Consider the following 13953-nt stretch of genomic DNA (forward strand, 5'->3'; position numbering starts at 1 on the left):
TCCAAAGGACCTCGAACATGATAAATATAAAAAAAAAAAAAAAAAAAGGAAGAAGAAGAATAAGAGAATAATAAAAAGGAACGGAAGAGTCTACAAGAACGCCTAAAGGCCTCCCTATAGACTGGGGGGCAAGTGTGGATGCCAAAAATCCACCAAGAAAAAAAATCCTTAGTGCATGGTGAAAATACAAGGCTAAAGGTCACTTAGTCACATTATCAGGCTCAGACCTATAAGTCTTGTGAAACTGAGAGATTGTCCCAAGGGAAGCATCACTTAGTGAGCCATGAAGAGTGGCCTTTGTGGATGCTCAATATTCCATGCCCATAAAAGACTCAAAGTGTATGCTTAGGCCCCATTAAACGCCCAAAAATATGTATGGGTTGGGGTGACCCCGGGCCACTGTTGCCTCTCGTTCGGCAGCCTTGATGGCCTTGCGCGCGCTAGCATCAGGCGAGGCCACCCCCTCGCGCGCACCAGCACCAAGCGAGGCCACCCCCTCGCGCGCGCCAGCATCAGGCGAGGCCACCCCCTCGCGCGCACCAGCACCAGGCGAGGCCACCCCCTCGCGCGCGCCAGCACCAGGCGAGGCCACCCCCTCGCGCGCGCCAGAACCAGGCGAGGCCACCCCCTCGCGCGTGCCAGCATCAGGCGAGGCCACCCCCTCGCGCGCGCCAGCACCAGGTGAGACCCCCTGCCTCGCGCGCCCAGCACCAGGCGAGGCCGCCCCCTCGCACGCGCCAGCATCAGGCGAGGCCACCCCCTCGCGCGCGCCAGCACTAGGCGAGGCCCCCTGCCTCGCGCGCGCCCAGCACCAGGCGAGGCCACATGTCCCGCGCGCGCCCAGCACCATGCGAGGACCCGCATCCTACGCACGCCACGCCATCAACAGGCCTTCCAAGGAGGTCTCGCGAAGGAATAGGAACCATGCCATGGACTTCAAAGTCTGAGTGGCATGGAAGCCACGCCACCAGGTGGCCACACGAGTGGGACGACACGCCAAGGGAGCCGTGTCCACAAGGGGCTCGCGAGGAAGGCGTCTCGCCTTGCACCCTCAGACATCTGCTGAGGCCACATGCCCATCACCCATGCTCATGAGTGACCTTGGGGTGCTACAGGCATCCCATGCCAAGGACCCGAGAGCCTCGCCGCACGTCACGACCACTGCATGCACCAAGTGTCCCATTCCCTATGCCTTGAAGACCCCAATGCTTAGAGATCCGGGTACGAGTCGAATGGAACATTCATGTACGATCTAGTAATGGGTACGACCCTTAAGACCCTGTATGTCGAAGTACGGACACCCGTACCAGTGGGGGCGTGGGAATGCTAGAATAAGAGTTATGGCTCGTACGTCTACGGCCAGGAGTCAAAGTCGACACCACAACCACCTGTGCCACTATGTCTGTCCCCACTCCACTGACATGGGTACGGACAAGTAGTGGAGACATCCTCCTGACGCCTGCCCCTGTACTGGATGCAAGACCTCAGCTTCTGAAACCACTCTCCTGACAGAGTACTTATGTACCATTTGGTCTCCTGGACCACCATGTATCCCAGGCCATCAGAGCCTACTATAAAAAGGACCCCTCTCCCACATGAGAGGGGGTTGGAAAATTCATTGTATGCAGAGGCTATTGAGAAATATACCAAAGCTTGCTCCATTTTTTATCTATGTTTACTTTTCCTTAAAGTTTATTCTAAGTTCTTATATAAATATCATCTAACTTACCTTTGAGTTTTCCAATCTAATTTCGTTGACGAGATTTCACCGTCAACAAATGGTAATTCAAAGAATAGGAAGGGTGGCCAAGGAAAGGACAAGAAAAAGGACAAACAACCAGAGAAGACCAACAAATCTTCCAAGAAGAATAATTCTGCAAAGAACTCCAAAAAGATGGTACCGAAAGGAGCATGCTTTCATTGTGGAGTTTACTTTCAATGGAAAAAGAATTTTCCTAAGTACCTGGTTGAACTGAAAGAAAAAAAAAAAAAGGGTAAATTTTATTTACTTGTTTTAGAATCCTGTTTAGTTGAAGGTGATTTTTCATCTTGGATAGTTGATTTCGAAGCAACTGATCATGTTTGTTTTTCTTCGCAGAGTCTTAATACTTCGAGGAAGCTGGCACGTGGAGAGGTGACCATGAGATCTCGACACCTGAAGTTGGAAAAGCTCGCCTAGTTTTTGATAATAATAAATTTACTGTGCTGGACAATTTTTATTTTATTTCTGGATTTGCTAGAAATTTGATTTCCTTATCAAGATTAAATGAAGAAGGTTTTAATATCTCTTTTAATAATAATACGATTGTTATTTCGAAATATGGTTTTGACATTTGTTCAGCAAAGTCTAAAGGTGGACTTTACAAGTTAGAGTTCAATGTCGAGCATGTTTACAATTTTGAATTATTTAAAACTGCAAATCCCAGATCTATTAAAAGACAAAAGACAAATTTTGATAGTGAAACATATTGTGGCATTTGAGATTCTGACATATTGGTCTAGACATAATTAACAGACTAATAAAGGATGGTCTCCCAGTCTGTGAATCCTATCTAGAAGGAAAAATGACCAAGAGGACTTTCTCTTCTAAAGGTTCAAGAGCCACAAAACCACTTCAACTTGTACATACTGACGTTTGTGGTCCACTAAATGTCCAATCTAGAAGAGGTTATGAATATTTCGTTACTTTCATTGATGATTATTCAAGATATGGTTACCTATACTTTATTCAAAGGAAATCCAAAACCTATGATAAGTTTAGGGAATTCTGAGTAGAAGCTGAAAAGCAATTAGGTAAATCACTAAAAGTATTTCGATCAAATCAAGGTGTAGAGTACTGAGATTATGAATTTGAGGACCATTTGCATGAGCATCAAATTCAATCCCAACTCACTACACCTAGAACACCACAACAAAATGGTGTTTCAGAAAAGCAGAACAGAACCTTATTGGAAATGGTTAGATTGATGATTAGTTTCTCATCATTTCCTTTGACATTCTGGGGTTATGCAATAAAATTTTCTCTATACATACTCAATGTTGTTCCATCTAAGTCTACTGAAGTATGCATGTTAGTAGTAGTAGTAGTAGTAGTAGTAGTAGTAGTAGCAGCAGCAACAACTTGTAGTAGTAGCTTGTAGTATTTTAGATTTTGTGGATATTGGTTCAAGCTGTGATATTTTTGGAAACTCATAGAAATAGTTATGGATTTTATAAGTTAAGTTTAACCTATAGTTTAGAAATATGAATTATAACATAATGTTTGTTTAATATAGCTGGTCCTAGAAATATTATTTATTATAACCTAAGGTTTAGATAGAATAATTAAGAGCATGACAATTGTCACAAGCATGTTTATTTAAGGATTTTATAGAATTAATTAATAATGGATGAATCTAGAAGCTCTAGAACCTTCCAGCAGTTGTTAGGATTACGTTTTACTCAGTCAAATTTTTTCTAAGAAACTTCAAATATGCTTAAAGTATGCAAAAACGTGTTTAAAATATCTGCGTATGTCGATATATCACAGCTATAGGGTCCGATATGTCGCCTACGGAAGATACAGAAAACACGTCGACTTCGTATGAATGAAATCACTAAGGCTCGGGGCATAGGCTTAAGCGATATATCGCATAGGGTAGGGCGATATATCGACCCTTGGGTTGGTTTTTGAATCTTCGTGGAATCCGAGCTAGAAACAGCACTCAACCACTTGGACTTGCTCTTAAACGTTTTTGACCGAGTTCTAGGCATCTGTTGAAACGAAAATTCAAATATTTTCAATTTATATTCATTTATTTATTCATTTTAAAAGGGGTTAGTTTTAGTCCTTGAACTCTATAAATAGGACCTACTACTTAGCCATTTCATTCATCATTCAAGCATTCTACAGAGGCTCTAAGCTGCTAAGTTTAATCTAGAGATAAAACACTATGGTTTGGGATTTAAAAGCTTTTCAATCTAAGCTTTTCTAAACACTTGGGATGTAAGATAGAGTGACTTTTCAGTATCGAGGTGTAGATCAAAGTCATAGTCCATTCAAGCTATTCTTATCCTCAGGTTTAATCCATCATAGTTCTTTTATTTTCTTCCATTTTCTTTCAGATCCTAACTTGATTTGATGACTTCTTGGTTAGGTATTTAAGTTCTTGGAACTTAAGGTTCTTCGGTAATTATCTACTTTGATGGTTTAGTTCTCTTTTTCATCTCTTTTTCTTTAGAAACTCATGATTTTTACTGTTGCTTTTAGGAGTGTTCCAATCCCATTCTTGTCTTCGATATCCCAGTTTTTTTGTTAGGAAAATAGGTTAGATTATATGTGTTATGATATGTTTATGTGATATGTTATGATATGTTGATATGTTATATATGTATATGAATATATGTTTTATGTTATAGTCGCTTGGGGCTTATAGTTGCTTAGATAGCAAACCCTAAGATTTTTATCATTATTGTGGATTAGAGTTATGATTTACTCTATCTCGATTAGTAGACTAAGGGCCTAGATGGGTTATCATATACTACCTTGTGATCTAACCAACCTCGATTAGTAGACTAAGGACCTAGATGATTTCATCACATGCTACGGTAATGAGTTAATGACCATTAATATTGTAGCCCTATATGATATACATTTTTACGTCATATGTTTTATAGTATATGTTTTATGATATAGTCTTATGATTTATGATACATGTTTTTAGTAGATTTTCCTTACTGGGCATTAGGCTCATTGTAAATTTTCCTTTTATTTTAGATGGTGCAGGAAAATGAACTTGGAACGCAGTACAGATTCGTGGCAGTTTAGCATGTGTATTGGGGATGGATGGATTGAATGGACTGTGGGAAGATCGCGGATAACGTTGTTTAAGTCTTTTAATTTATGTTTTATGTATTTTTGCACTTAGTATTTAAACGACTGGTTAAAGTTTATGTTTTATGTACTAAACAATGGGTACCCATACCTTATATTGTATTTCGTACCATTTTTTGGATTTTTAATAAAGTTATAATATTTTATGTATGTATGTATTCCAAAATAGTAGTTATGTTTAGTAGTTTTTAGTGGTTCGAGGTCTAGAATTAGTCGGGTCGTTATAGTTGGTATTAGAGCCCACAGTTCATACGCATGAAGTTCTCCTTGATACACACGCACAAGCTCCGGATTTAATCACCAATGTAAGTGTTTATGTTATGATTATTATGTTATGTTAATTGCTAATGTTTTAGTCATTATGTTTTCAGTTCAAAATTAATGGAGCTTTGACCTATCATGATATTTGAGCCATTAAAGCATTTAAAAGGATTAGAGAGCCAAGGAATACAATAAGAGAGCTAGAAATAATCACTCAAAGATTGATCCTATTTCACAAGGAGATAGTTCACCTTCAAACCACTAAGCAAATTATGATGAGAGCTATTGAACAATATGTCTTTGTAATTAGGCTTTTTAAGGATTTTCCTTCTGTATTTTCAACATTAGAAGAATTATGGGAAATAATAGATGATGAAGATGATTTACCAATTGCCATGAGATATTATTTCCTTATACTAAGGTTCACCTCTAAGTTTGAATTTCAATTCACTAATGAACAAAAGCATAATATCTTAATGAAAATTCCCCGAGGTAGTTTCGAGGCTCATAGTAATGATTATTATGAAGAAATAAATGATGATATGTTAGATGAAGGGTAAGATGTATAAGATCCTGGTTTTTAGATTTACCCTATATATTTTTTTTAGTTTAGTTTATAAATTTCATTATTTATTTATTTTTTTAATCTATGATTGTACTTAGTGATAATATTTTTTCCAAATGAATAAAATTGTTATTTTTGAATGACATGCATGAGTTTGATTTTTTTTTCTACAATCATAATAAATTTGGAATAAATAAATAATGACTGAGTTCGGTGAGGGTGGATACAAATCAATTGACCGAGTTCTGTATTGAGAGTTTAGGGGGCTATAGTAGTGGGAACGATTTTACTAATTTTAGCCCTCCCTCAATATGGTTAACTTTGGAACAACGACGAGTTTCGAGCCTGAGAATTAAGTCATATAGGGTGGTTAGAAACAGACTTAGAAAATAATAAAGATTGCTTATTTTTCTAAGTATAGAAACACACGCTAATTATAAAGATGGCTTATATAATTTATTCATAAGAAATCATAACTGATAGGTCTGATTTATGTTTGCTTAGACTAAGTTTTTCCTTAGAGCCTATTCGGGTAAGTTCTACCATGCTTTTCTCGACTGTTAGAAATAGACTTAACTAGTAAAGGATTATGACTGCGAAATCCTATACCACCCAGGAAAGGCGAATATAGTTGTAGATGCGCTAAGTCAGAAGAGTTACAGAAATCTAGCAGCATTATCCGGAATAGAAAAGTCGCTACAGTAAGAGATAATCAATGCTGGAATAGAAGTAGTCAATGGTCAACTAGCTAACTTGTCCATCCAGTCAAATCTATTAGAAGATATATGGATTGGGCAGGGGCATGATGACACATTAGTAACACATATGGTTGTAGTCAAAGAAGGCAAGGCTGCATGTTTCTCCATATCAGGACAAGGGTTCTTGAGATATAAAGGACGAGTGTGAGTGCCAAATGATTATGGAATTAAGATGAAGATTTGAGAAGAGGCATACACTACCCCATACTCAGTTCACCCGTGGTTGACCAAGATGATTCATGACCTTAAGGCACTATATTGGTGGCTGGGAATGAAGAAAGACGTGTTAGGAGTGTGTCCTAAAACCATGTAAAGACATTTGTTTTTTCTAGTGAATAAATAAATACAATGGTTTATTATTATTGTTATATTTAGATTGTTAAATTATTGTTTGAATAATTTTGTAAATATCAGAAAAATTCCATATTCATTATTAAGGATGTGATCTTGTATTAGTACGAGAGAATTAAGATCACATGAATGAATAAAAATAGTCAACAACAACAAATTAAAGTTATGGAATTCTTTAATTGGAGTTGTAAGTACGGTTTACTGAGTATCATAATGATACAAATAATCTAGATTCGGATTATTGATGTGGTAAGACATCTCGGTAAAGGTGCTTTATATAATATGATTATATATGACATGGAATGATATGAATTAAAGTCTTTATCCAAAAACCATTTAACAATAAAAACTTCTAATTCATATCATAACTAATGATCATTTATAGATCAACCTAAATCCTGAGTGTTCATGAACTCCTGTTCATGTTTATTAAATCTTTTGATTCATTCGTTAAGGTCTCTTCAAAGAATGAGGCTGATGACTTTTGTTTTGGAGATTTAATATCATGGATGGTTGGGAACATGTATCAACAATACGGAATCTAATCTTTCCTAACAGATCGTATATTAGTTCCCTTAAGGGTTAATTCTAGAACTGAATGATTCTGAGCTCAAATCTATAATTAGATTATAGATTAATTATTCACTACTGAATTAATGGTACTTAAGGAATAAGAAGTAAATTAGAAAGGTTAAATGGTAATTCTTCCATTCTAATTTATGAAATAATTAATTAGAGGGTTGAACTATTGTAAGATGGTTATATCAATGGATGACTTAAGATAAGATTTCTGTAAAAGTATATCTATGACATAAAGAGTGCAATTCTGAATTTATAGTGGAGTAATATCAGAATTAATAAATTAACTATTATAATTAAAGAGTTTAATTATTTATTTTATTTATTGGAGCTTAATGTTATAGGTCCATGGTCCCCGAAATGGCTCAAACAAACACTGACAAAGGTAAATACAAAAATGGGCAAAACTGACTTATGTGATAAGTAAAATATTTTTCTATGTATCAAACATAATTATTTTTTAATTATGTGTAATTAATTAATTAAGAATTAATTAATTATTTGATTTAACAAAAATATAATTAATTTTGAATTAATTTATTTTTGGGATTTTTGGTATTTAAATAATCATTTATAGATCACAGGCATGTGGTACACGTGTGGCACAGTGCACAGGCACTGTGCTACACGCATAAGAGAGTATACTCAGTCTCTTGATTCCACAATTTTAATTATTTAAATATTAAATAAATAATGAGATATTTTAATATGATTAAAATATTATTAGTTAAACAAAAATCTGATAACTGATCAGTTATTTTGAATTTGTTTAAAATAAAAAATATTTTAATATATAGGATATATTAAACATAGGATATCAGCTTTTTACAGAACGTAACTTTTCAGGGATAGAAAAATATCTAGGAATCTCTCTCAGAGAAAGAGAACAGTGACATAAACAAAAGTCATTGTTCTTCACAAAACCTAGGTCCAAAACTTTATCAGATCTCATGTGTTGAGAACATCTGATAAATAGTTTATTGCCTATTATTTGTATAGCGAGCTCACACTCATTCTTTGTGTGCCTGAGAACATTTTTGAAGATCTTGGTGTGAGATCTCAAGGATTCAGCCATATGAAAAGATAGCAGCTAGGAAGGACCTGAGGTAATTTTTCTGTTCATGTCCTTGATTCAATATATATATATGCATGTGAAGAAGTAGATCTAGAAATCTTTTGGGATTAAACTGACAATTTGATTGTTGTTCCACTGCATATAATCTCTGATTTGATCAATAAAAACCAACAAGACGTAGCAGAGTATGCCTCCAAATGCCTAGTATGCCAGCAAGTGAAAGCAGAACATCAAAGACCTGCAAGCTTATTGCAACCACTCAGTGTTCCAGAATGGAAGTGGAACAATATATCCATGGACTTCGTGACAGGATTACCACGAACAAATAAGTAGCATGACTCGGCTTGGGTAGTGGTAGAAAGACTAACTAAGTCAGCTCACTTCCTGCCTGTCAAGACTACGTACATTGTAGACCAGTACGCAAACATTTATGTTCGAGAAATAGTATGACTGCATGGAATCCCTAAGACTATAGTATCAGATAGAGGATCAGTGTTTACATCGAGATTTTGGGGAAGCTTGCAGCAAGCCATGGGTACCAAGTTAAGCCTTAGTATGCCATTTCATCCTTAGACCGACGGTCACTCTGAGCGTACCATACAGATTTTAGAAGATATGTTGCATGCTTGTGTACTAGACTTCGAAGGATCGTGGAGTAAGTATTTTCATTGATAGAGTTCTCCTACAACAATAACTACCACTCAACGCTCAGTATGGCACCCTATGAGTTACTTTATGGAAGGAAGTGTCGATCGCTGTTACATTGGGATGAGGTAGGAGAAAGACAACTTCTTCGACCCAAAGCTGTTAGAGAGGCTCAGGATGAAGTGGCGCTGATTAGAAAGTGTATGCTCGCTGCTCAGAGTTGATAGAAAAGCTATGCGGATGCCAAGCGGCGAGATGTGGAATTCAAAGTCAGAGATCAAGTCTTCTTAAAGATATCTCCTAAGAAAGGAGTGAAGCGGTTTGGGAAGAAAGACAAACTAACTCCCCAGTTTATAGGTCCTTTTGAGATATTGGAAAAGGTGGGAACAGTTACATATAGGTCCTTTTGAGATATTGGAAAAGGTGGGAACGGTTACATATAGATTTACCAGCTCTAGCAGATAGCCACAATGTGTTTCACATCTCAATGCTGCATAGATATGTGTCAGACCCATCTAACATCCTCAAGTATGATACGATAGCACTCCAGAAAGACTTGAGTTACGAGGAACGACTGGTTAGCATCCTAGAGAAGGGGATGAAGGAATTATGGTCTAAGAGTATTCCAATAGTCAAGGTCCTATGGAGTAATAGTTTAGAATGGGAGGCAACGTGGGAATTGGAGGAAGACATCCTAGCACGGTGTCCGAAATTTTTTGGTAAGTAAATTTCGGGGACGAGATTATTTTAAGTAGGCGAGAATTGTAGTGTCTCAGAATTTTACTTAGCTAGGTTGTAGTAGAGTAGTAGTAGCTTGTAGTATTTTAGTTTTTGTGGATATTGGTTAAAGCTGGGATATTTTTTGAAACTCATAGAAATAGTTATGGAATTTATAAGTTTAACCTATAGTTTATAAATATTAATTATAACATAAGGTTTGATTAATATAGTTGGTCCTAGAAATATTATTTATTATAACATAAGGATTAGATAGAATAATTACGAGCATGACACTTGTCACAATCATGTTTATTTAAGGATTTTAGAAGAATTAATAAATAATGGATGAATCTAGAAGCTCTAGAACCTTCCAGCAGCTGTTAGAATTATGTTTTACTCAATCAAATTGTTTTAAAAAACTTCAAATATGCTAAAAGTGAGCAAAAACGTGTTTAAAATATTTGTGTATGCCGATATATCGCAGCTTTAGGGGTCGATACCTACGAAAGATATGGAAAACACGTTGACTTCGCACAAATGAAACCATGAAGGCTTGGGTCATAGGCTTAGGCAATATATCGCCTAGGGTAGGGCGATATATCAACCCTTGGGTTGGTTTTTGAAACTTCGTGGAATCCGAGCAAGAAACAGCCCTCAACCACTTGGGCTTGCTCTTAAATGTTTTTGACCGAGTTTTAGGCATCAGTTGAAACAAAAATTCAAATCTCTTCAGTTTATATTCATTTTAAAAGGGGTTAGTTTCACACCTTGAGCTCTATAAATAGAACCTAGTACTCAGCCATTTCATTCATCATTCAAGCATTCTACAGAGGCTCTAAGCTGCTAAGTTTACACTAGAGAGAAAACACAAGGGTTTGGGATTTAAAAGCTTTTAAATCTAAGCTTTTCTAAACACTTGGGAAGTAAGATAGAGAGACTTTTTGGTATCAATGTGTAGATCAAAGTCATAGTTCATTCAAGGTATTCTTATCCTCAGGTTTAATCGATCATAGTTCTTTTATTTTCTTCCATTTTCTTTTAGATCCTAACTTGATTTATTGACTTCTTGGTTAGGTATTTAAGTTCTTGGAACTTAAGGTTCTTCGGTAAGTTTCTACTTTGATGGTTTAGTTCCCTTTTTCATCTCCTTTTCTTTAGAAACTCATGATTTTTACTGTTGGTTTTAGGAGTGTTCCAATCCCGTTCTTGTCTCCGATATCCCAGTTTTTGGTTAGGAAAATAAGTTAGATTATATGTGTTATGTTATGTTTATGTGATATGTTGATATGTTATATATGTATATGAATATATGTTGTATGTTATAGTCGCTTGGGGCTTATAGTTGCTTAGATAGCGAACCCCAAGATTTTTATCATTATTGTGGATTAGAGTTATGATTTACCCTACCTCGATTAGTAGACTAAGGGCCTAGATGGGTTATCAATACTACCTTGTGATCTAACCAACCTCGATTAGTAGACTGAGGACCTAGATGGTTTCATCACATGCTACGATAATGAGTTAATGACCATTAATATTGTAGTCCTATATGATATACATTTTTACGTCATATGTTTTATAGTATATGTTTTATGATATAGTCTTATGATTTATGATATATGTTTTTAGTAGATTTTCTTTGCTAGGCGTTAGGCTCATTCCTTTTATTTTAGATGGTGCAGGAAAATGAACTTGGAAGGCAGGACAGATTCGTGGCTTCTTGGCATGTGTATTGGGGATGGATAGATTGAATGGACTGCAGGAAGATTGAGGATGACGTTGTTTAATGTCTTTTAATTTATGTTTTATGTATTTCCACACTTGGTATTTAAATGATTGATTAAACTTTATGTTTTATGTACTAAACAATGGGTACCCATACCTTATTTTGTATTTCGTACCGTATTTGGATTTTTAATAAAGTTATAATATTATATGTATGTTTGTATTCCAAAATAGTAGTTATGTTTAGTAGTTTTTAATGGTCTGAGGTCTAGAATTAGTCTGGTCGTTACATAGTGGGAGAGTTGGTAAACAACCAGTACGCTTTGAACATGAAGTTCAAATGTTTGTGTTTGACACAAACAAAGATGATCCATTGACTTATAGAGATGCAATGGAAGATTCTGACAAAGAAAAATGGCTAAATGCCATGGACCTTGAAATGGAATAAATGTATTTCTAGAATCTTGAAGGTCCACCTGAGAATGGTAAACCTATTGGTTGCAAATGGATATCCAAGAAGAAAAGAGGAGCAAATGGGAAAGTAGAGACTTCCAAAGCAAGGTTAGTAGCAATGAGCTACACACAGAAAGAAGGAGTTGATTATGAAGAAACTTTTTCATCTATCTGCATACTCTTATCCATAGCTGCATGCATGGATTATGACATTTGGAAAATGGATGTTAAAACAAATTTTTTAAATGACTATGTTGACGAAACAATTTACATGTCTCAACCAGAAGGGTTCGAAGTTAAAGGTCAAGAGAAAATTTTTTGCAAGCTTCTTAAGTCTATTTATGGACTTAAACAAGCTTTGAGATCTTTGAATCTTAGATTTGATGAAACAATCAAAGCATTTGGTTTTGAACAAAACATTGATAAACCTTGTGTTTACAAACAAATCAAATATAAGATTGTGGTATTCCTTGTTCTTTATGTTGATGATATTCTACTCATTGGGAATGACATAGAAACGTTATCAATAGTAAAGAAATGGTTAGCTAAATAATTCCAAATGAAAAATTTGGGAGAAGTCTAATATGTTTTGGGTATTCAGATTTGTAGAGATCGAAAGAACAAAATTTTGGAACTATCTCAAGAAACTTATATTGATAAAGTTCTAGAACACTTTGGCATGCAAGACTCCAAGAAAGGCACTATGCCTATCCGACCAGGAGTTAAGTTGTCTAAAGAACAATGTCCACAAACACCTTAGGAAAGGAGGACATGAGATAGTATCCTTATGCCTCTGCAGTATGCAATTTATGCAATGTTATGCACCAGACCTGACATCTGTTATGCAATAGGGAAAGTCAGCCATTATCAATCCAATCCTGGATTGATTCATTGGACAGCAGTAAAGAATATTCTCAAGTATCTTAGACATACTAGATTTTACATGCTTGTTTATTCAGGTGGAGACCTGAACCCCACTAGATATACTGATTTTGATTTTCGATCAGACAAAGATAGTTGAAAGTCGACATATGGATTAGTTTTCACACTTAGAAGAGGTTCCGTAGATTGGAGAAGTATTAAACAATCTAGTATTGCAGACTCTACCATGGAAGCCAAATACATAGCAGCTTGTGAAGCAGCTAAATAGGCTGTGTGGCTCAAGAAGTTCTATATTGATCTGGAAGTTGTTCCAGGCATGGATCAACCACTTGTTCTGTACTGTGATAAAAGTGGGGCAGTAGCTAATTCAAAGGAACCCAAAAGTCACAAGAGCATAAAGCACATCAAGAGGAAATATCACTTATTCCGAGATAATCTTGCAGATCCGTTCACAAAGACTTTATCTATTAAATCTTTTAGGGTCATGTAAGAAGCACGAGGTTAAGGGAAGTGCCTCATTTGCTTTAGGGCAAGTGGGAGATTGTTGGGAATTGTGCCCTTAAAGCAATTGTAGTTGACAATTGTTTTAATGAAATAAATGAATGAATTGAATTATTGTATATATGTAGCTTATGTACTATATTATTGTTAATAATATTAAGAAAATATCATAAAATTCCCAGGTTCATCTATGTGGTCTCATTCTCATATTGGTATGAGAGGATCAAGATTGAGATAATGAACTTAAATAGTTTGCAGTAAAATAAAGTTATGGAATCTTTAGATTAATTATTGCTAGTATGGTCCACTAGTATTATGAATACATGTGACCTAGATCCGGGTTACTAGTGTAGTAGGACACTTTAGTGGAGGTACTTTGCATGCTGAGAGTATGTAGAACTGGACCAAATGTGATTTAATAATACATGTTTAAATACCGTTTTGTAGTATTATAAAACACATCAACTAATGATCATATACAAATTGATCTTAATCCTGAAGTTACTATGAACTCCTATATATGTCACTTGATCCTTTGATTCATGCGTTACGGTTTGTCAGAATG

Source organism: Humulus lupulus, chromosome 7, assembly GCF_963169125.1.
Source record: "Humulus lupulus chromosome 7, drHumLupu1.1, whole genome shotgun sequence".
Taxonomy (NCBI): domain Eukaryota; kingdom Viridiplantae; phylum Streptophyta; class Magnoliopsida; order Rosales; family Cannabaceae; genus Humulus; species Humulus lupulus.